Source organism: Branchiostoma belcheri, unplaced genomic scaffold, assembly GCF_001625305.1.
Source record: "Branchiostoma belcheri isolate BF01 breed outbred unplaced genomic scaffold, Haploidv18h27 scaffold6, whole genome shotgun sequence".
In the NCBI taxonomy this organism is placed as follows: domain Eukaryota; kingdom Metazoa; phylum Chordata; class Leptocardii; order Amphioxiformes; family Branchiostomatidae; genus Branchiostoma; species Branchiostoma belcheri.
Genome location: NW_017804242.1, coordinates 6,822,016 through 6,842,777, shown reverse-complemented (window position 1 = coordinate 6,842,777; position 20,762 = coordinate 6,822,016). Strand labels below are relative to the sequence as shown.

General features: G+C 40.6%; 1 long non-coding RNA gene across 2 annotated transcripts; it reads left to right on the top strand.

The window, feature by feature from the left end:
• The first annotated feature begins 10,657 nt into the window (after positions 1–10,657).
• On the top strand, positions 10,658–11,967 carry LOC109482522. Of its 2 annotated transcripts, none has more exons than XR_002140955.1 (4): positions 10,658–10,703; positions 10,921–11,023; positions 11,397–11,530; positions 11,922–11,967. It is a non-coding gene; the product is annotated as an uncharacterized LOC109482522 (long non-coding RNA). The 2 variants fall into 2 exon arrangements; XR_002140956.1 differs by having other exon boundaries at positions 10,661–10,703; positions 10,925–11,023.
• Positions 11,968–20,762: the final 8,795 nt, after the last annotated feature.

Below are 20,762 nucleotides of genomic sequence, written 5' to 3'. Positions count from 1 at the left end.
CAAACCTATTCCAACATATATGGATGGGATAGTGCTTGTCTAACAGTAAAAACGTTATTATTCCGTTAAACATTAAGAGCTAAGAACGTCACCAAAAGAAGTTCTTAAACGACCGGTAACCAATCAGCACCAAGGACAGACCCCATACCATGTGCGCACGCGCGAGTATGCGTGTGTGTTTGGTTGTTTGTTTGCTTGTTTTTAGATGACGCACACCTTCACACTGCATGTTTGTGTGTGTGACTAAGTGTTCGTGTGTGCGTTTGCATATGCGTGTGCGTCCGTGCGCGCGCGCTTATGTGTATGTGCGCGAGCGTGTATACCTGTTTTGTGTATGTGTATGCACCACCTATCACCGTCTCTAAATAATCTTCACATGGCAATTTTCTCCATCTTCAGGACAAGGCCGCTTTCGACGTGGAGTTGTCGCCTGTAGCCAGAGGGCTTCCACCTACTGACCAAGGGACCAGGTTGTAAAACAGTCTGGGGACAACCACAGACCATTTACGGTTAAAAACATATTCAGGAACCGAGTAAAGAAGGCTCTTTTTACATAACCAAGTCTTTTATTCAGCCAACGTTTCGGTGACCGTCCGTCACCTTCCTCAGGGCAATTCTGACTGGTTCACATTGCACTACAGCACAGGTGTCGCTGCTATAGATGCATTCCTAAACGTACACTAGTTACATATCTACACATATGCGTGATTACAGGGAACTGTATCTACAATGCGGTTCCTGCGACACCTGTGCTGCAGTGAAATGTGAACCAGTCAGAATTGCCCTGAGAAAGGTGACAGACGGTCACCAAAAGTTCGGTTGAATATAAAAGACTTGGTTGTGTAAAAAGAGTGTCTTCACTCAGCTAGTGTCCTTACCAACCTGATGAAACTATTCACGGATCTTCACGGGAACCATGCAGCTGGAACCATTCCCTGATTAGACACTACCCTGGTTATTTCACATCACACCAAATGTATCTCCGGCTTGTTTTTTTCCATCACATGAGCCTTTTTTAGTTGTTTTAGTTTTAGACTTTATATTTTAGCGTTAAAACTTTGTTCACGTTAATATACAATGTATCTCAATTCTCAGTTCTGAGGTAGCTATGTATACGTTTTCACCAGGACACATACACATGCCGTATACTAGTATCTAGCCCCCACCGGATCGTAGAATTCGTCAAAAGGATTGTAAAATTGGCCAAGGGAATCCTGCCGGGGAAGGTTGTTTCTTTCTCTAACTGCGGCCAAACTCCCCTGGCAAATGTATTCTCCTATATATAGCCAGCGTAGTTGGTAGAGACTAAGGTATATCAAAGTGAGATCTAACTGCAGCATCTGTGATTGAAATTCGAACTAGTTCTATAGTTCATATAAATTCACTTATTAGATCCATCGCTCCAGAATGTTTTAGTGGGAAACACGCTATTTGAATATTATTATGTTTACCGAAGGAAAATTGTGTTGTTACGTTTCCTCTTCTTTTTCTTCTTCTGTTCCAAACACTGACTCTGACCGGGCTTATGACCTGATTTGTTGACGTCTCTCACCATGGTAACTGGTGTTGGGTGACATCATGTTGTAATTTTACAGCAGGAGGGATTTAGACTCCTGTCTGACCATATGTATGGATGTGTTTGAGAAAGAATTACTAGTAACAGAGCAAACCATATGCAAAGGTAAACATTATGCACTTGCCTTGCACATGTTACCTTTAATTTCTAGTTATGGGTGTTATATAGTAATTTGATACCGAGGCATACATACATGTATGGTCGGATGACAGCACTAGTGCTCACAACACATACACTGTGTTAACAATTTGTGATGTAACGAAAATATAATTTTCTCACCAATGACACGTGTCTCTTATGTGTGTGTTTGTGTGTTTACTTCAATGGGAAAATAGATGTTGACAGTCTACTTAAGGTTTTACCACACAATGTACTCTGAGTACACGTACGTAGCTTAGAATAGAATACAAGTAAAATCTGAGATTTTATACTTCCGGGCTTTTTATTGTATATTCTTATATGTTGTTTGTTATGAATAGTTGATGGTGTTAAATTTTATGTGTTAGACTTAGCGTTCCAGCTTGTGCTAACACAGGTCAACATTTTCATCTGCAGCTTATAACATGTACCCATGAACTTATGAAATTCTATTTAATCTGCCACAAGGAACTCGTAATGAAACTCAGAATGACAGCCGGAACCCTTAAATCAGACGTTAAAAATAACCGGTAATCAGTGTTACGACATACATTCCTGAAGAAGCAAAACGCGGGCACATGGTCCGTATCCACACATATTGTGACTGGGGTCCGAAAGGATACATACAGAAGCTTGCTGCTTATAGCACGTCAAATATACAAGGGTTTACAAGAAGTTGTAGTAATATAAGCACGTATGCGAAAGTTTGCATAATAGTCATTTGCATACTTGTGACTCGCTACCTTTACCAGATATTAACACTTCCGGGAACTAAAAAAAGCCATCATAAATCCACAAAGAAATATATATTTTCACCAAAGGATCTTTGAATTATGCATATTTTCACTGAATCTGGCTATGCAGCCGTGGAAAACAGCGTTTTGGTGCATATTTTTAAACAAAGATTGTATCAAAACCAGACACCCCTCTGTGCGAAGCGTAGGGAAAGTGGATCAAACCGATAATACTTTAAAGACACCAAAGGTCAACGCTCGCGACCATTTTCAGGGTCAAAGGGGTGTCCGGGTGCAGCCAAAAAGGCATTTTATAGTATTGCAAGGCACTCGTACTCGTAGCATATAGTATAGAGCTAAAATTATTCTTAAACCACACACACAAAAACACAGACATACACAGGCATACAATACACACGCATAAACACACAAAAACACACACACAAACACACACACACACACACACACACTATTACTGTAAGTGCGCCTTTCGTAGAACTCAAAGATACAATATTCTTTAACTTTTTCGGTACCGTTTTTCTCGTCAGACGTCCTATACTTGAGCAGTGTGGCTCAAGGGCTCGGGAAACAGAGATGTGCACAGCCTTTTACACCATACGATGTGGTGGCGTCAGTTTTGTAAATCTAGTGCGCCAATAATAAATTTCTGTAATTGTTCTCATTTTAATAGAAAATATGGTGTAGGGAAATTTGTACTTTTCGATTTGCATTTATGGAACATTTATAATAATATAATCTAATCGTCCTTCTTCGACACATATAAGTACCTGGCCCCAAAACGGGCCGTCATTGGTCGTCATAATTAGATTACCAACGTCACATTAATTATGAACGGCCGTTCTGCACACCTGTGTAAAAACAAGTTTGGTATGGTCCATTGAAAATCGCACTTTCAAATCAAAATGGCGCTTTCGTACGACGGAAATACTCTGGGCTGATCTTTTCAAACTTGCTGGGTACTTTTTAGACGTTTTCGTCGGTAGAATGTCTTAGTAAGTGTGCAGCAGAATGTCTGGGAGTGTTCGCCGAGGATTTGTACCGTTCTGGTGATGTTTTGAAGGGAAAGTGCGGATTTCCTGACCTGGCGAATTTTGGAGAAGACAAAAATGGCGAGACAGTTGGGAAGAGTAGCGTGGTATAGAGACGACTTCATTCATTGTTGCAGGTAAACCAGTACATTGTTTGGCTTACATTATTCCTTAGCAACTAGTACGAACATGTCAACTTATATTCCGTAAGAAATTATCTATTTCTGTATTAGGGAGCGGCCGTTCCTAATTTTAGACAGGCTTAGAAAAAGTCTATCAAGCTGCCGCGTTTTCAACAACATTTTCAATGTGGGGTGCGCTTGTAGAGTATATATAAAATGTATGTGCGTGTCTTTCTAGTCAGTTGTTAAGCGTTTTGAGGTTATATTTGTTGAAAGAAATTGTGCATCGACCAAACCCTTTTCTTTATCTCCACGTGGTTCAAAACACCTGTTGGAATGTGGCCGTGTACATAATCATTTATTTTTCCCGGCAAAAATTTGCGTAAACAAGATGGGCGCCTCAAAGCTTCAGGGCGCCGAAATGAATACGATACAAAACGGTTGAAAACTAGTTTCTGTATCTGTATCTGTATAGCCGGTATAACCGCCTTTCGGCGTAACACACCAGCTTCGCAGGCACGCGGCGCGGCGGCAGCTGGCTATATTACACCGATCGACTTGTTACACCTAACCCTTGAACTTCTAGCTCTAGACATTGTTTAAAGCTATCTATTGACAATGCCCCTACTGTACTTGGTGACAGTGAGTTCCACTCTGCGATAGTTCTAGGAAAGAATGAATTCTTGAACGCCTCAATCCTTGGTTGATAACTCTGGTACTTGAATGCGTGGCTATTTCTTGTTCTCTTCTGGGCTGGTATTAGGTACTTAGTAGTTGGGACATCCACCAGTTTATTAGTCATTTTGTACATCATGCATAGTCTGGACATCTTTCTTCTGTCTTCCAGTGAGGTCCACTGTAGGTTTCTTTTCATTTCCGTGACACTAGCACCTCTTACATAGTTGTTCATACAGAATCTTGCAGCTTGATTCTGTACCCTTTCCAATTTGTCTTTGTCTTTCTTTGTATATGGATCCCATACTGTCGCAGCATATTCTAGGTTCGGTCTTACAAGTGACGTGTATGCAAGTGATTTTACTCTAGTTGGACATGCGCACAGATTACGTTTAATCACTCCCAATGTCTGTTTCGCCTTAGTTGTGATATTATTAACATGTGCACCCCACTTCAGTCCGCTTGTCAGCGTGACGCCCAGATACGGATGGATTTTTGTGGTTGCTTAAGCCTGACCACAAAACTGGTAGCTAGTTGCATGTGGCGTTCGTTTGTTTGTTATGTGCATAATGTAGCATTTTCAGGATTAAACTGCATGAGCCATTTGCTTTGCCATTCTTCCAGGGTGTTCAGGTCTTTTTGGAGAGGTTGTGAGTCGGTCTGTGTAGAAAGCTCTACATACAATAGACAGTCATTGGCAAATAACCTCATATTTGAGTCAAGCTGATCTGGTAGGTCATTTATATACAAGAGAAAGAGCAATGGCCCCAGGACGGTTCCTTGAGGGACCCCAGACGCTACTTTAACTGGAGCCGACGCCTTCCCTTCAACCACTACTGTTTGCTCCCTGTTGGTCAGGAAAGCCTTTAACCAATTCAGCGTAGGACCTTGGATTCCATAATACTCCAGTTTTGAGATGAGCCTGCCATGGGGGACTTTATCAAAGGCTTTAGTGAAATCAAGTATTGCTAAATCTACCTGCCGTTTACTGTTTAGTGCGCCAGCTATGTCATGGACTGTTAGTATAAGCTGTGTTTCTGTGGATCGTTTGGCTCTGAATCCATGCTGGTAATCCGTTAATATACTGTAACTTTCTAGGTGCTTCATGATTTGGCTATGGATAATATGTTCAAGTAGTTTGCAGGATATGCAGGTCAGTGAAACAGGTCTGTAGTTGCTTGGGACCGCTCTATCTCCTTTTTTAAAGATGGCGCATATATTTGCATCCCTCCAATCTTTAGGGATTTCTGTAGTTGTTAGCGAGTGTTGGAAAATATTGGTTAGAACAGGCGCGATTTCACTAGCTGTCAACTTGAGGAACCACGGTGGTATTTGGTCTGGTCCGGATGCTTTAGAGGGATTGAGACCTTGAAGCATTTTTTCGACACCATCAGTAGAAACTACTATATGTTCCATTGGAGAAGTACAGGGCTGACCTAGAAATGGCATATCTGTGGTGTCTTCCTCTGTGAAAACACTTTTGAACTGTGAACTGAGTACTTCCGCCTTTTCCCTCTGTCACTGATGATGGTATTTCCCACCTTTAGGGGTGCTACCCCGACAAGGTCTTTCCTTAGTCCTTTTATGTACGACCAGAATGTTTTGGGTTTGTCAACTATAGCTTCTCCCAGTATGTCTGCCACGTATTTAGAGTGTGCTTGTCTTATGCTTTTCTGAATTCCCTTCTTAACTCTCTTATATTTGTTCCAGTCTTCCTCTTGTCCTGTTTTCTTAGCTTTGTTATAGAGCCGCTGCTTCTAATACCCCCGTCACATTGCGCGTAAATCGATCGGCCGACTAGTTGGCGAGCTCTAAATGACATTTACGGCCGTAGTACGCCCGATGTTCCGTCGAGCATCGCGCGAATTTTCGGAATCGCCGGCGATTTTTTGGAGTCGGCCGAAGCTCGCTGACACGCGAAACGTGTTCTTAACATCAGCGACTAGTCGCCGGCGATTTTTGAGGTCGCAGAGCTCGTTTCCAGCTCGCGCGTAGCTCGCCGGTAGCTCGCCCCTGTGCGGACGAGAGTCGACCGATATTCGGGCGTACATCCCACGAGTCTCGGCCGTATTTCGTCTTTGAAAATCGGGCGACGGTCGCTGAATACGGTCGACCCTCGCGCGAGCTTCGCGAAATGTTCGGACGACCCTCTTTCGTACCTCGCCCGACTTGCGCAAAGTTTTTAAACTCGTGCGTGCTTCGAGCGAGCTTCGTGCCAGTGTCGGACGAAGGTTCTACGAGCCTCGGCCGAGCTCCTGCGAAGTTATTATTTATTCAGCACCTGTGACATTTATTTGAGATTGCATTGACAGTATACTGTGTAAAGTTTGCAGGAGCAACGTCCCATTGATTGTTAACGTTATATTTACGAGAAAGGATAAAAATAGACAAAATCGTCCTTTTTGTCCTTTTGTTAAATCAACATTCGTTGATAAACAAAATCACTTTAAAAAGATGATGTGGTTTTAACTATATAAGACCAAATGCCTAGATTATTGAACGCACATGAAATTCTTTACTCTTGTCCAGTTAGGAGGTGTGTGGCCTTATTTCAGATGGCTGTATAATAAATTGACGTTTACACTTGTTCATTCTGGAATGGGGTTGACTTTTTTCTTAGGGGGCCCACAAGAACGTCATGTGATAGATATTACTTACTAATTGAAGTTTATATTGCATGGGTCTTTTTACCTTTGTCTACTTTGTTGACATTGAATGGCTTGTTTACCGGAAGATTCATACTATTTTAGACAGAAGTATACAGGCAAAGTTTTAGAACAATTTATCTTATTAGCTTTGTTCAGGTACGCGTGTATAAAAAGATTTTGAATCGTGCGAGCATCGATAGATCGTCGACCGTAACTGTACGCCCGTGTGTCGAGCGAGCTTCGGCCGACTCCTGTCTGGTTAAAAAGGTGGTCGTTGTGTTAACCAGACGGTAGTGTAAATTTGTGGCTCTTGTGGTAGTATTTGAGTTGGATCTGTCACAGAATTCCTGTTTATATTTATATCTTATTCTGCCAGTCCGCTCCATTACTTTGCTAAAAAATACTACGAAACGTCAAACATAAAAATTGGTCAAACTATTCATTTTTAGGTGGATACACTGGCCTTGCTTCATCTGCTTGCCATGTCACAGGGACTTCATTATCATAGATGTATTCCCAAGCGATCGCCCGAGCCTCGCACAATGTGACCGCGACGATTTTCAAGCCAAAAATACGCGCGATCGTCGGTCGATCTCAAAATCGGCCGATCTTTCGGCGATTGACAAATACGGCCGAAGCTCGTCGACAATGTGACGGGGGTATTACGACAGTGCCTCCTTAGGTTTCTGTTGAACCAAGGCAAGTTGTATCTGCTTGATGTTATCTTACTTGGGATGTGCTTGTTCATCGTGTCTTTCATTTTGTCTTTGAAGTCTGACCACTTCTGTGTAACTGACATATCCTGAGTTCTTTTGTGAAAGTTATTTGCATAATCCTTTAGGTCTTTCTTAATGGCTGGTTCGTCGGCTTTTGTACGGATGTACACTTTTCTCTTAGGTTTCCTGTTTTGTTTCAGTGCCAGGTTAACGTCCACTAGAACCATGTCGTGGTCACTTATCCCCGGGACTACTGTGGTCTTCTCAATTATGTTGGGGTTATTAACTAAGACCAGATCCAAGAGATTACCATTTCTAGTTGGTTCCTGGACTGTTTGAAATAACCCGTGGTTATCCATTAGGTTTAGTAGTTTCTCTGCTTGGCCTGTGTAGGCCTGACTGTTGTCAGCTACAGTAGTATCCCATTTTATGCCAGGGGTGTTGAAATCGCCAAGAATGATCACATTGTCAGAGTTTATTTTTGCTCCCAAGTTTGTCGAGGTAACCACACTTTCGTTTATCATTTGGAATGCATTATGTATAATTTAAAAGCTTGCTCGTTTCCATTTTAGAGCAATTCAGTAAATAGTAATGACCAAGCCCACGTATTTCTGACGCAAACACTACAGTTGACTATGCTTAAAGATAGCAATTCCTGTTTTCAAAACATTTTGCGCCGAGTGTTTTGGTAGTCCACATAAAGCATATTCCACTAACCTACAGTTGGTGTCACTGGAAGACAGACGAAAAATGTCAAGACTATACATGATGTACAAAATGACTAATAAACTGGTGGACGTCCCAGTTACTAAGTACCTAATACCAGCCCAGAAGAGAACAAGAAATAGCCATGCCTTCAAGTACCAGAGTAACCAGGGATCGAGGTGTTCAAGAATTCATTCTTTCCTAGAACTATCGCAGAGTGGAATTCGCTGTCACCAAGTACAGTGGGGCATTGTCATTGTATAGCTTTAAACAATGTCTAGTTAGATGTTCAAGGGTTAGGTGTAACAAGTCGATCGGTGTAATGTAGGCAGCTGCCGCCGCGCCGCGTGCCTGCGAAGCTGGTGTGTCGCGCCGAAAGGCGCTTATCCCGGCTATACAGATACAGATACAGATTATGTACAGTTTTCGTCGAGGTATGTGTTTGTTTTAAAGTAAAGATATTATATATAAATGTAAGGTGTGTGTGCATTGCTAGTTTTTAATTTGAGAGAAGTGTTCAACTTATAATGTATGTATGGTTAGATGAAGGCTGATGCAGTAGTGAGAACTTCGAATCTGTCTGAACCTGACAAGACAGATTGGACAAATGATTTGACGACCGAAGAGGAATATCAGGTGAGAAAAATCCCAATTATGCATTTTACCTACAGTTAATTTGATTTGAGACAAGTGCGCAACTTCTAATGTCTGTGTATAGTTAGGTGATGACTGATGCAGTAGTGAGGACTACTGTCTGAACCTGACAAGACAGATTGGACAAATGATTTGACGACCGAAGAGGAATATCAGGTGAGAAAAATCTGAATTCTGCATTTTACCTACAGTTAATTTGATTTGAGACAAGTGCGCAACTTCTAATGTCTGTGTATAGTTAGGTGATGACTGATGCAGTAGTGAGGACTTATACTGTTTGAACCTGAGAGATTGGACCAGACAAGATGATTTGAAGACTCAAGAGGAATATCAGGTGAGAAAAATTCCAATTCTTCATTTTACCCACCATTTAGTTGGTATTATTTGAAACAAGTGTGTAACATTTAATGTCTGCATAGTTAGGTGACTGCCGACTTACATAGGAGTGAAGACTACTGTCTGAACCTGACAAGAGAAGATTGGACCAGATGATTTAAAGACCCAAGAGGAATATCAGGTGAGAAAAATCCCAATTATGCATTTTACCTACAACTGTATGGTCTTATTTGAGACAAGTGTGTAACTTCTAATGTCTGTATAGTCAGGTGTCTGCTGACTGATGCAGTAGTGAAGACTCTTGTCTGAACCTGACAAGACAGATTGGACCTGACCAGATGATTTGATGACCCAAGAGGAATATCGGGTGAGAAAAATTCCAATTCTGCATTTTAACTACATGTACCATTTACTTGGTATTATTTGAGACAAGTGTGTAACTTTTAATTTCTGTACACATTGTAGTTACATGTACTGTAGGTGGCTGCTGACTGATGCAGTACTAGTAGTGGGGACTACTGCCTGTACCTGACAAGACAGACTGGACTAGACCAGATGATCTGAAGACCCAAGAGGAATATCTGGTAAGACAAATCCCAATTTTGAATTTTAACTACAGCTATTTGATGTTATTTGAGACAAGTGTGTAACTTATAATGTCCGTATATTTAGGTGGAAGCTGACTGATGTAGTAGTGGTGAATTCTTCATAAACCTGACAAGAGAAGGTTGGACCAGACCAGGTGATTTGAAGACCGACAATGACTCTCAGGTGAGAAAAATCTGAATTTTGCATTCAACCTACTATTTACTTTATTTGAGACAAATGTGTAACTTCTAATGTCTGTATAGTTAGGTGGCTGCTGACTGATGCAGTATTGAAGACTACTGTCTGAACCTGACAAGAGAAGATTGGACCAGATCGGGTGATATAGAGACACAAGAGCAAAATGACAACAACATCCACAGGTAAGATAATGATTGCTTTTGAAGATCTGTTTGACTCTAGCACTCTTCCCTTATGTCTTACACTTTATGAAAATAACACACATGTAGCAAAACATTTTTCACATTAACTTTGTATTGCCTTTGACTTGAATAAATGACTAGTATATTAGACTTCTTGAGCACTTGTGAACATTTCTAGGAAGAGGCAAAGTAAAAGGTCGCGTACAAGAGATCATCTTTACCTCGAAGCTAGTTAGACTATTCATATACAATAGCCATGTACCTGGCATCAATTGTTCTTTTATAATAATGTAGGGATCAGCAGTCCTGATGTTCCTGTCCAAACCAGGCTAGATGAGACAGCTGACTTTGAAGTTGAAGACAGAGTGAAGAGTTTGTACAGGTGAGACAATGCTTTCCAACTTTATTTTTTTTGTGTGTTAAGAACTGAGAGGCAATAAAAAGCTACACATCTAAGCAATCAATCAACCGCAAGCATCATCTACGCAAAGAAATAGTTAAATTGCAGGATTTTATCATTATCTTTCATAGTCACCTAGTTGCCTGGAAATTTGGGGGAGGGGAGCATCACACATCACACTAGTTATTCATTATATTAGTTAGGTGTGTCCTGACGTTCCTGTCCTGACTAGGAAAAACCTGCGATGACGGCTGAGCAAACCAGTTGACCTGAAGACACAGAGTTTGTACCTGGTTATGCAGGTGAGACAATACTTAACAACAGTGTCATAGATGTTTCCTTTCCTATTGGATGTATTATTAAGAGCTTTGGCATAGCTATACGATAACACTTTGAAAAGCCTATCTTTTTGTGCATCGATTCAAGCAATTTGCTTGACAACTTACTTGACTTATCCCTTGCCTCACATGTTATTATTAATAAGAACTGAGGTGTAACATGCTACAAGTACAATGCATTTCGTCACACTTTTAAAAGCAGTTTTCTAGAGCCTAAGTCTTTCAAAATCTATTCAATCAATGGGATAGTTGAATTGCATGATGCTATCATTAGTTTGGCTATTCAGTGTTGCCTGGGGATGTTTCTCTATCACACATCCTTTTATATTATTTTTAGGTGTGTGCTGAGGCTGTCCAGTCTGTGAGAAACCTGCGATGACAGCTCAACAAACCATTTGACTTGAAGATGCAGAAGGAAATGCAGACAGCAAAGTAGTGAGAGAAGACATACAGTGGGCACAGTTGTAACTTGTGAGTATAGGTTATTTGTTCAGCAACACACCTAGGCTAATAAATTTCTATCCTATAATCCAATCATTCAGTCACAAAAGCTTTCACTGCTTTTAATTGCATACTATGTCACACTTTTCTAGACTCCTTTTCACATCTTCAAACAACTAGTCTGACAAAAGAGGTTACATTGTATAATGTCTCCAGTATAACCTCCTTGGTCCCACATTGCACTTTTAGCCATTTGAGATACAGCACGTCACACTTTTTGCACTGTGCTTTGGACCTTTACAGGCAGTATTTAGCTCAATTCTTACTGTCATAAACGTGCATGTTATTGGACATAAGATGTTGCATTAGTAAGGCCAATTGCTGTTGTCAATACAGTGACTTTTGTTTCTCTGTCTTCAAGATGCGGACCCGGAGACTGGACTGCAGCAGGAGGAAGAACCAGACTTTTGTAGACAAGGCTGCGTGAAAGAAGATGGGGAGGGGTGAGTATGGTTTCTTTATTAACACGGGACAACACTCCACATGCACACACTTGCACTCACATTTCTCTTTTCTCTTGCACTCACATTTCTCTCTTTTTCTTTTAACGTTTATTGTAGCCGGCGACTTCAATTTCATGTTAAGCAACACTGAAAAATTACTCATATTGTATGGTTGAATGCCAAATTGTCCCTAAATTGTTGCTTCAGACCTTTGCACTTAAATTCTCCCGCCGAAAAACTTAGTAACTAATGCTTAGTTACCCTCTTCGTATCGTATCGTATGAATTCCAAAATTGTCGCTTTGGACCTTTACACGTAAATTCTCCTGCCGACAAACTTCGTATCTTAGCTGGCCGCATTAATTCCTTAGCCACCCTCTTCATATCGTATAAACCCCAAATTGCCCCCAAAATTGTTGCTTTAGACCTTTCTTTACACTTAAATTCTCCCGCCAAAAAAATCAAGTAGCACCCTCGCCTGTTTAATTGGATTAAGTTTTCCCGCCAAAAAACTTAGTATATAGAGCTCTCCAACCTTGAACTTGCGCCCCCCTCCCCACTCTTCCTGACCACCTCCCACACTTCTTCCACAACACAGAGCATGTTAGTTACACTGTTCTCTGGACTTCTTCTAACATGTAGTCACCACATTCTGCTACACAAACACTTTGTTGATCGAGTGCAGTTTTTCCACCACTTAGACTTAAGAATAATCTCTCACTCTCCTGGTCGGTCAATTGCACTGGTATACTGATGTGTCGAAGCATCAATGTCTCCGAAAAGACATCCCCGGGGAGTACACTTTAGTGCATTAACCAAGGAGAGTGAGAGATTATTCTAAAGTCTAAGTGGTGGAAAAACTGCACTCGATCAACCAAATGTTTGTGTAGCAGAATGTGGTGACTACATGTTAGAAGAAGTCCAGAGAACAGTGTAACTAACATGCTCTGTGCATGGAAGAAGTGTGGGAGGTGGGCAGGAAGAGTGGGGAGGGGGGGCACAAGTTCAAGGTTAGAGAGCTCTATACTAAGTTTTTTGGCGGGAAAACCTAATCCAATTAATTAACCAGGTGACGATGGCAATTAGTTTTCGTTTGAAGGGGAAATGGTCTGAAGAAGGAATTAGTGTGGGATTAATAAAAAGACAACTTTTTTGGCGAGAGAATTTAAGTGTACAGAAAGGTCTAAAGCGACAATTTTGGGGCAACGACAACAATGCAGCCGGCTGTAATACGACGATTTTCGGTGGGAGAATTAAAGTGTAAAGGGGCAATTTGGCATTCATACGATACGAAGAGGATGACTAAGGAATTCATGGGGCCGACTAACATAAGAAGTTTTTCGGCGAGACAATTCAAGTGTAAAGGTCCAAAGCGACAATTTTGGGGGCAATTTGGGATGCATAAGAAATGAAGAGGATGACTAAGGAATTCATGCGGCCGGCTAAGATTCAAAGTTTTTCGGCGAGAGAAGTTAAGTGTAAATCTAAAGCGACAATTTTGGATTCATACAATGTTAAAAAGAGGATAACAACGTGGAATTCATGCGGCCGGCTTAGATGCGAAGTTTTTCGACGGGAGAATTTACGTGTAAAGGTCCAAAGCGACAATTTTGGAATTCATACGATACGAAGAGGATGACTAAGTAATTAATGCGGCCGGCTAAGATTCTTTAATTTAAGTGCAAAGGTCTGAAGCAACAATTTAGGGGCAATTTGGCATTCAAAAATACAATATGAATAATTTTTCAGTGTTGCTTAACATGAAATTGAAGTCGCCGAAGAAAAAAAGAGAAATGTGAGTGCAAGAGAAAAGAGAAATGTGAGTGCAAGTGTGTGCATGTGGAGTGTTGTCCCGTGTTAATAAAGAAACCATACTCACTCCTCCCCATCTTCTTTCACGCAGCCCTGTCTACAAAAGTCTGGTTCTTCCTCCTGCTGCAGTCCAGTCTCCGGGTCCGCATCTTGAAGACAGAGAAACAAAAGTCACTGTATTGACAACAGCAATTGGCCTTACTAATGCAAGATCTTATGTCCAACAACATGCAAGTTTATGACAGTAAGAATGGAGCTGCCTGTAAAGGTCCAAAGCACAGTGCAAAAAGTGTGACGTGCTGTATCTCAAATGACTAAAAGTGCAATGTGGGACCAAGGAGGTTATACTGGAGACATTATACAATGTAACCTCTTTTGTCAGACTAGATGTGAAAGGGAGTCTAGAAAAGTGTGACATAGTATGCAATTACAAGCAGTGAAAGCTTTTGTGACTGAATGATTGGATTATAGGATAGAAATTTATTAGCCTAGGTGTGTTGCTGAACAAATAACCTATACTCACAAGTTACAACTGTGCCCACTGTATGTCTTCTCTCACTACTTTGCAGTCTGCATTTCCTTCTGCATCTTCAAGTCAAATGGTTTGTTGAGCTGTCATCGCAGGTTTCTCACAGACTGGACAGCCTCAGCACACACCTAAAAATAATATAAAAGGGTAATAGAAGGATGATAGAAAAACATCCCCAGGCAACACTGAATAACCAAACTAATGATAGCATCATGCAATTCAACTATCCCATTGATTGAATCGATTTTGAAAGAGTTAGGCTCTAGAAAACTGCTTTTAAAAGTGTGACGAAATGTATTGTACTTGTAGCATGTTACACCTCAGTTCTTATTAATAATAACATGTGAGGCAAGGGATAAGTCAAGTAAGTTGTCAAGCAAATTGCTTGAATCGATGCACAAAAAGATAGGCTTTTCAAAGTGTTATCGTATAGCAAGCTATGCCAAAGCTCTTAATAATATATCCAATTGGTTAAGGAAACATCTATGACACTGTTGTTAAGTATTGTCTCACCTGCATAACCAGGTACAAACTCTGTGTCTTCAGGTCAACTGGTTTGCTCAGCCGTCATCGCAGGTTTTTCCCAGTCAGGACAGGAACGTCAGGACACACCTAACTAATATAACGAATAGCTAGTGTGTCTCAAATAACAAAGTAAATAGTAGGTTGAATGCAAAATTCAGATTTTTCTCACCTGAGAGTCATCGTCGGTCTTCAAATCACCTGGTCTGGTCGAATCTTCTCTTGTCAGGTTTACGAAGAATTTACCACTACTGCATCAGTCAGCAGCCACCTAACTATACGGACATTTATTACACACTTGTCTCAAATAACATCAAATAGCTGTAGGTAATTATAAAATGCAGAATTGAGATTTTTCTTACCTGAATTTGTTTCCTCTTGGGCCTTCAAATCATCTGGTCTGGTCCAGTCTGTCTTGTCAGGTACAGGCAGTAGTCCCCACTACTAGTACTGCATCAGTCAGCAGCCACCTACAGTACATGTAACTACAATGTGTACAGACATTAAAAGTTACACACTTGTCTCAAATAATACCAAGTAAATGGTAGTTAAAATACAGAATTGGAATTTTTGTCACCTGATATTCATCTCGGGTCATCAAATCATCTGGTCAGGTCCAATCTGTCTTGTCAGGTTCAGACAATAGTCTTCACTACTGCATCAGTCAGCAGACACCTAACTATGCGTACATTAGAAGTTACACACTTGTCTCAAATACGACCATACAGTTGTAGGTAAAATGTATAATTGGGATTTTTCTCACCTGATATTCCTCTTCGGTCTTTAAATCATATTGTCCAATCTTCTCTTGTCAGGTTCAGACAGTAGTCTTCACTCCTATGTAAGTCGGCAGCCACCTGACTATGCAGACATTAAACGTTACACACTTGTTTCAAATAATACCAAATAAATGGTGGGTAAAATGAAGAATTGGAATTTTTCTCACCTGATATTCCTCTTGAGTCCACAAATCATCAGGTCTGGTCCAATCTGTCTTGTCAGGTTCAGACAGTATAAGTCCTCACTACTGCATCAGTCATCACCTAACTATATACAGACATTAGAAGTTACACACTTGTCTCAGCTCAAATTAACTGTATTGAATTCAGATTTTTCTCTCCTGATATTCCTCTTCGGTCTTCAAATCATTGGTCCAATCTGTCTTATCAGGTTCAGACAAGAGTCTTCACTACTGCATCAGTCAGCAGCCACCTATTGAGTAACTATACAGACAATAGAAGTTACACACCTGTCTCAAATAAGACCATACAGTTTCAGGTAAAATGCATAATTGGGATTTTTCTCACCTGATATCACTCTTCGGTCTTTAAATCATCTGGTCCAATCTTCTCTTGTCAGGTTCAGACATGTAGTCTTCACTCCTATGTAAGTCGGCAGCCACCTAACTATGCAGACATTAAACGTTACACACTTGTTTCAAATAATACCAAGTAAATGGTGGGTAAAATGAAGAATTTGAATTTTTTTCACCTGATGTTCCTCTTGAGTCTTCAAATCATCTGGTCTGGTCCAATCTGTCTTGTCAGGTTCAGTCAGTATAAGTCCTCACTACTGAATCAGTCATAACCTAACTATATACAGACTTTAGAAGTTACACACTTGGATGCACAAAATGCAGAATTCAGATATTTCTCACCTGATATTCCTCTTCGGTCTTCAAATCATTTGTCCAATCTGTCTTGTCAGATTCAGACAGAAGTCCTCACTACTGCATCAGCCATCATCTAACCATACATACATTATACGTTGAACACTTCTCTCAAATTAAAAACTAGCAATGCACACACACACACACACACACACACACACACACACACACACACACACACCTTAAATTTATATATGATATCTTTACTTTAAAACAAACACATACCTCGACGAAAACTGTACATTATCTGTATAGCCGGGATAACCACCTTTCGGCGTGACACACCAGCTTTGCAGACACGCGGCGCGGCGGCAGCTGGCTACAGTTCACCGATCGACTTGTTACACCTAACCCTTGAACATCTAACTCTAGACATTGTTTAAAGCTATCTAATGACAATACTCCTACTGTACTTGCGATTCCACTCTGCGATAGTTCTAGGAAATAATGAATTCTTGAACACCTCGATCCTTGGTTGATAACACTGGTACTTGAAGGCATGGCTATTTCTTGTTCTCTTCTTGGCTGGTATTAGGTACTTAGTAACTGGGACGTCCACCAGTTTATTAGTCATTTTGTACATCATGTATAGTCTTGACATTTTTCTTCTGTCTTCCAGTGACACCAACTGTAGGTTAGTGGAATATGCTTTATGTGGACTACCAAAACACTCGGCGCAAAATGCTTTGAAAACAGGAATTGCTACCTTCAAGCATAGTCAACTGTGGTGTTTTCGCCAGTCATTACTATTTACTGAATTGCTCAAAAATGGAAACGAACAAGCTTTTAAATTATACATAATGCATTGCAAATGATAATGAAGAACGAAAGTATGGTCGCCACGACATAACTAGTTTTCAACCGTTTTGTATCGTATTCATTTCGGCGCCCTGAAGCTTTGAGGCGCCCATCTTGTTTACGCAAATTTTTGGCGGGAAAAATAACTGATTATGTACACGGCCACATTCCAACAGGTGTTTTGAACCACGTGGAGATAAAGAAAAATGTTTGGTCGATACACAATTTCTTTCAACAAATATAACCTCAAAACACTTAACAACTGACTAAAAGACATGCACATACATTTAACACTCTACACGCGCACCCCACATTGAAAATGTTGTTGAAAACGCGGCAACTTGATAGACTTTTTCTAAGCCTGTCTAAAATTAGGAACGGCCGCTTCCTAATACAGAAATAGATCATTTCTTACGGAATATAACTTGACATGTTCGTACTAGTTGCTAAGGAATAATGTCAGCCAAACAATGTACTGGTTTACCTGCAACAATGAGCGAAGTCGTCTCTATACCACGCTGCTCTTCCCAACTGTCTCGCCATTTTTGTCTTCTCCAAGATTCGCCAAGTCAGGAAATCCGCACTTCAAAACATCACCAGAACGGTACAAATCCTCGGCGAACACTCCCAGACATTCTGCTGCACACTTACTAAGACATTCTACCGACGAAAACGTCTAAAAAGTACCCAGCAAGTTTGAAGAAAATCAGCTCAGAGTATTTCCGTCGTACAAGGGCGCCATTTTCAACGGACGATACCAAACTTGTTTTTACACAGGTGCGTAGAACGGCCCTTTATGATTATTGTGAAGTTGATAATCTAATTATGACGACCAATGACGGACAGTTTCGGTGCCAGGCACTTATATGTGTCGAAGAAGGACGATTAGATCATATTATATATGTTATAAATATCCATACATACACATCGAAAAGTACACATTTCCTACACCATATTTTCTATTAAAATGAGAACAATTACAGATATTTATTATTGGCGCACTATATTTACAAAACTGACGCCACCACATCGTATGGTGTAAAAGGCTGTGCACATCTCTGTTTCCCGAGCCCTTGAGCCACACAGCTCAAGTATAGGACGCCTGGCGAGAAAAACGGTACCGAAAAAAGTTAAAGAATATTGTTAGTATGTTTTAGTTCTACGAAAGGCGCACTTACAGTAATAGTAATAGTGTGTGCGTGTGTGTGTGTGTGTGTGTGTGTGTTTGTTTGTGTGGTTTAAGAATAATTTTAGCTCTATACTATATGCTACGAGTACGAGTGCCTTGCAATACTATAAAATGATGTCTTTTGGCTGCACCCGGACACCCCTTTGACCCTGAAAATGGTCGCGAGCGTTGACCTTTGGTGTGTTGAAGGTATTATCGGTTTGATCCACTTTCCATACGCTTCGCACAGAGGGGTGTCTTGTTTTGATACATTCTTTGTTTAAACATATGCGCCAAAACGCTGCATAGCCAGATTCAGTGAAAATGTGCACAATTCAAAGATCCTTTGGTGAAAATATATATTTCTTTGCGGATTATGATGTTTTTTTTTACTTCCCGGAAGTGTTAATATCTGGTAAAGGTAGCGAGTCACAAGTATGCAAATTACTATTATGCAAACTTTTGCATACGTGCCTATATTACAACAACTTCTTGTAAACCCTTGTATATTTGACGTGCTATAAGCAGCAAGCTTCTGTATGTAACATTTCGGACCCCACTCACTATGTTTTCGATCGAAATATTTGTGGTTTTAACGTCTGATTTAACGGTTCCGGTTGTCATTCTGAGTTTCATTACGAGTTCCTTGCGGCAGATTAAATAGAATTTCATAAGTTCATGGGTACATGTTATAAGCTGCAGATGAAAATGTTGACCTGTGTTACCACAACCTGGAACGCTAAGTCTAACACATAAAATTTAACACCATCAACTATACATAACAAACAACATATAAGAATATACAATAAAAAGCCCGGAGGTATAAAATCTCAGATTTTACTTGTATTCTATTCTAAGCTACGAACGTGTACTCAGAGTATATTGTGTGGTAAAACCTTAAGTAGACTGTCAACATCTATTTCCCATTGAAGTAAACACACAAACACACACATAAGAGGCACGTGTCATTGGTGAGGAAATTATATTTTCGTTACATCACAAATTGCTAACACAGTGTATGTGTTGTGAGCACTAGTGCTGTCATCCGACCATACATGTATGTATGCCTCGGAAACCTGTATCAAATTACTATAAAACTAGAAAGGTAACACATGCAATGCAAATGCATAATGTTTACCTTTGCATATGGTTTGCTCTGTTACTAGTACTTCTTTCTCAAACACATCCATACATATGGTCAGACAGGAGTCTAAATCCCTCCTGCTGTAAAATTGCAACATGATGTCACCCAACACCAGTTACCATGGTGAGAGGCGTCAACAAATCAGGTCGTAAGCCCGGTCAGAGGTCAGTGTTTGGAACAGAAGAAGAAGAAGAGGAAACGTAACAAAAACAATTTTCCTTCGGTAAACATAATTAATAATATTCAAATAGCGTGTTACCACTAAAACATTCTGGAGCGATGGATCTAATAAATGAATTTATATGAACTATAGAACTAGTTCGAATTTCAATCACAGATACTGCAGTAAGATCTCACGTTGATATACCCTAGTCTGTAACAACTAACTACGCTGGCTATATATAGGAGAATACATTTGCCAGGGGAGTTTGGCCGCAGTTAGGGAAAGAAACAACCTTCCGCGGCAGGACTCCCTTGGCCAATTTTACTCTCCTTTTTGACGAATTCTACGATCCGGTGGGGGCTAGATACTAGTATACGGCATGTGTATGTGTCCTGGTGGAAACGTATACATAGCTACCTCAGAACTGAGATACATTGTATATTAACGTGAACAAAGTTTTAACGCTAAAATATAAAGTCTAAAACTAATACAACTAAAAAAGGCTCATGTGATGGAAAAAAAACAAGCCGGAGATACATTTGGTGTGATGTGAAATAACCAGGGTAGTGTCTAATCAGGGAATAGTACCAGTTGGATGGTTCCCGCGAAGATCCGGTTTCATCAGGTTGGTAAGACACTAAGTTAAGAGACTCTTTTTACACAACCAAGTCTTTTATATTCAGCCGACGTTTCGGTGACCGTCTGTCACCTTCCTCAGGGCAGTTCTGACTGGTTCACATTGCACTGCAGCACATGTGTCGCAGGGACCGCATTGTAGATACAGTTCCCTGTAATCACGCATATGTGTAGATATGTGAATATTGTACGTTTGGGAATGCATCTATAGCAGCGACACATATGCGTGATTACAGGGAATTCTATCTACAATGCGGTCCCTGCGACACCTGTGCTGCAATGCAATGTGAACCAGTCAGAATCGCCCTGAGGAAGGTGA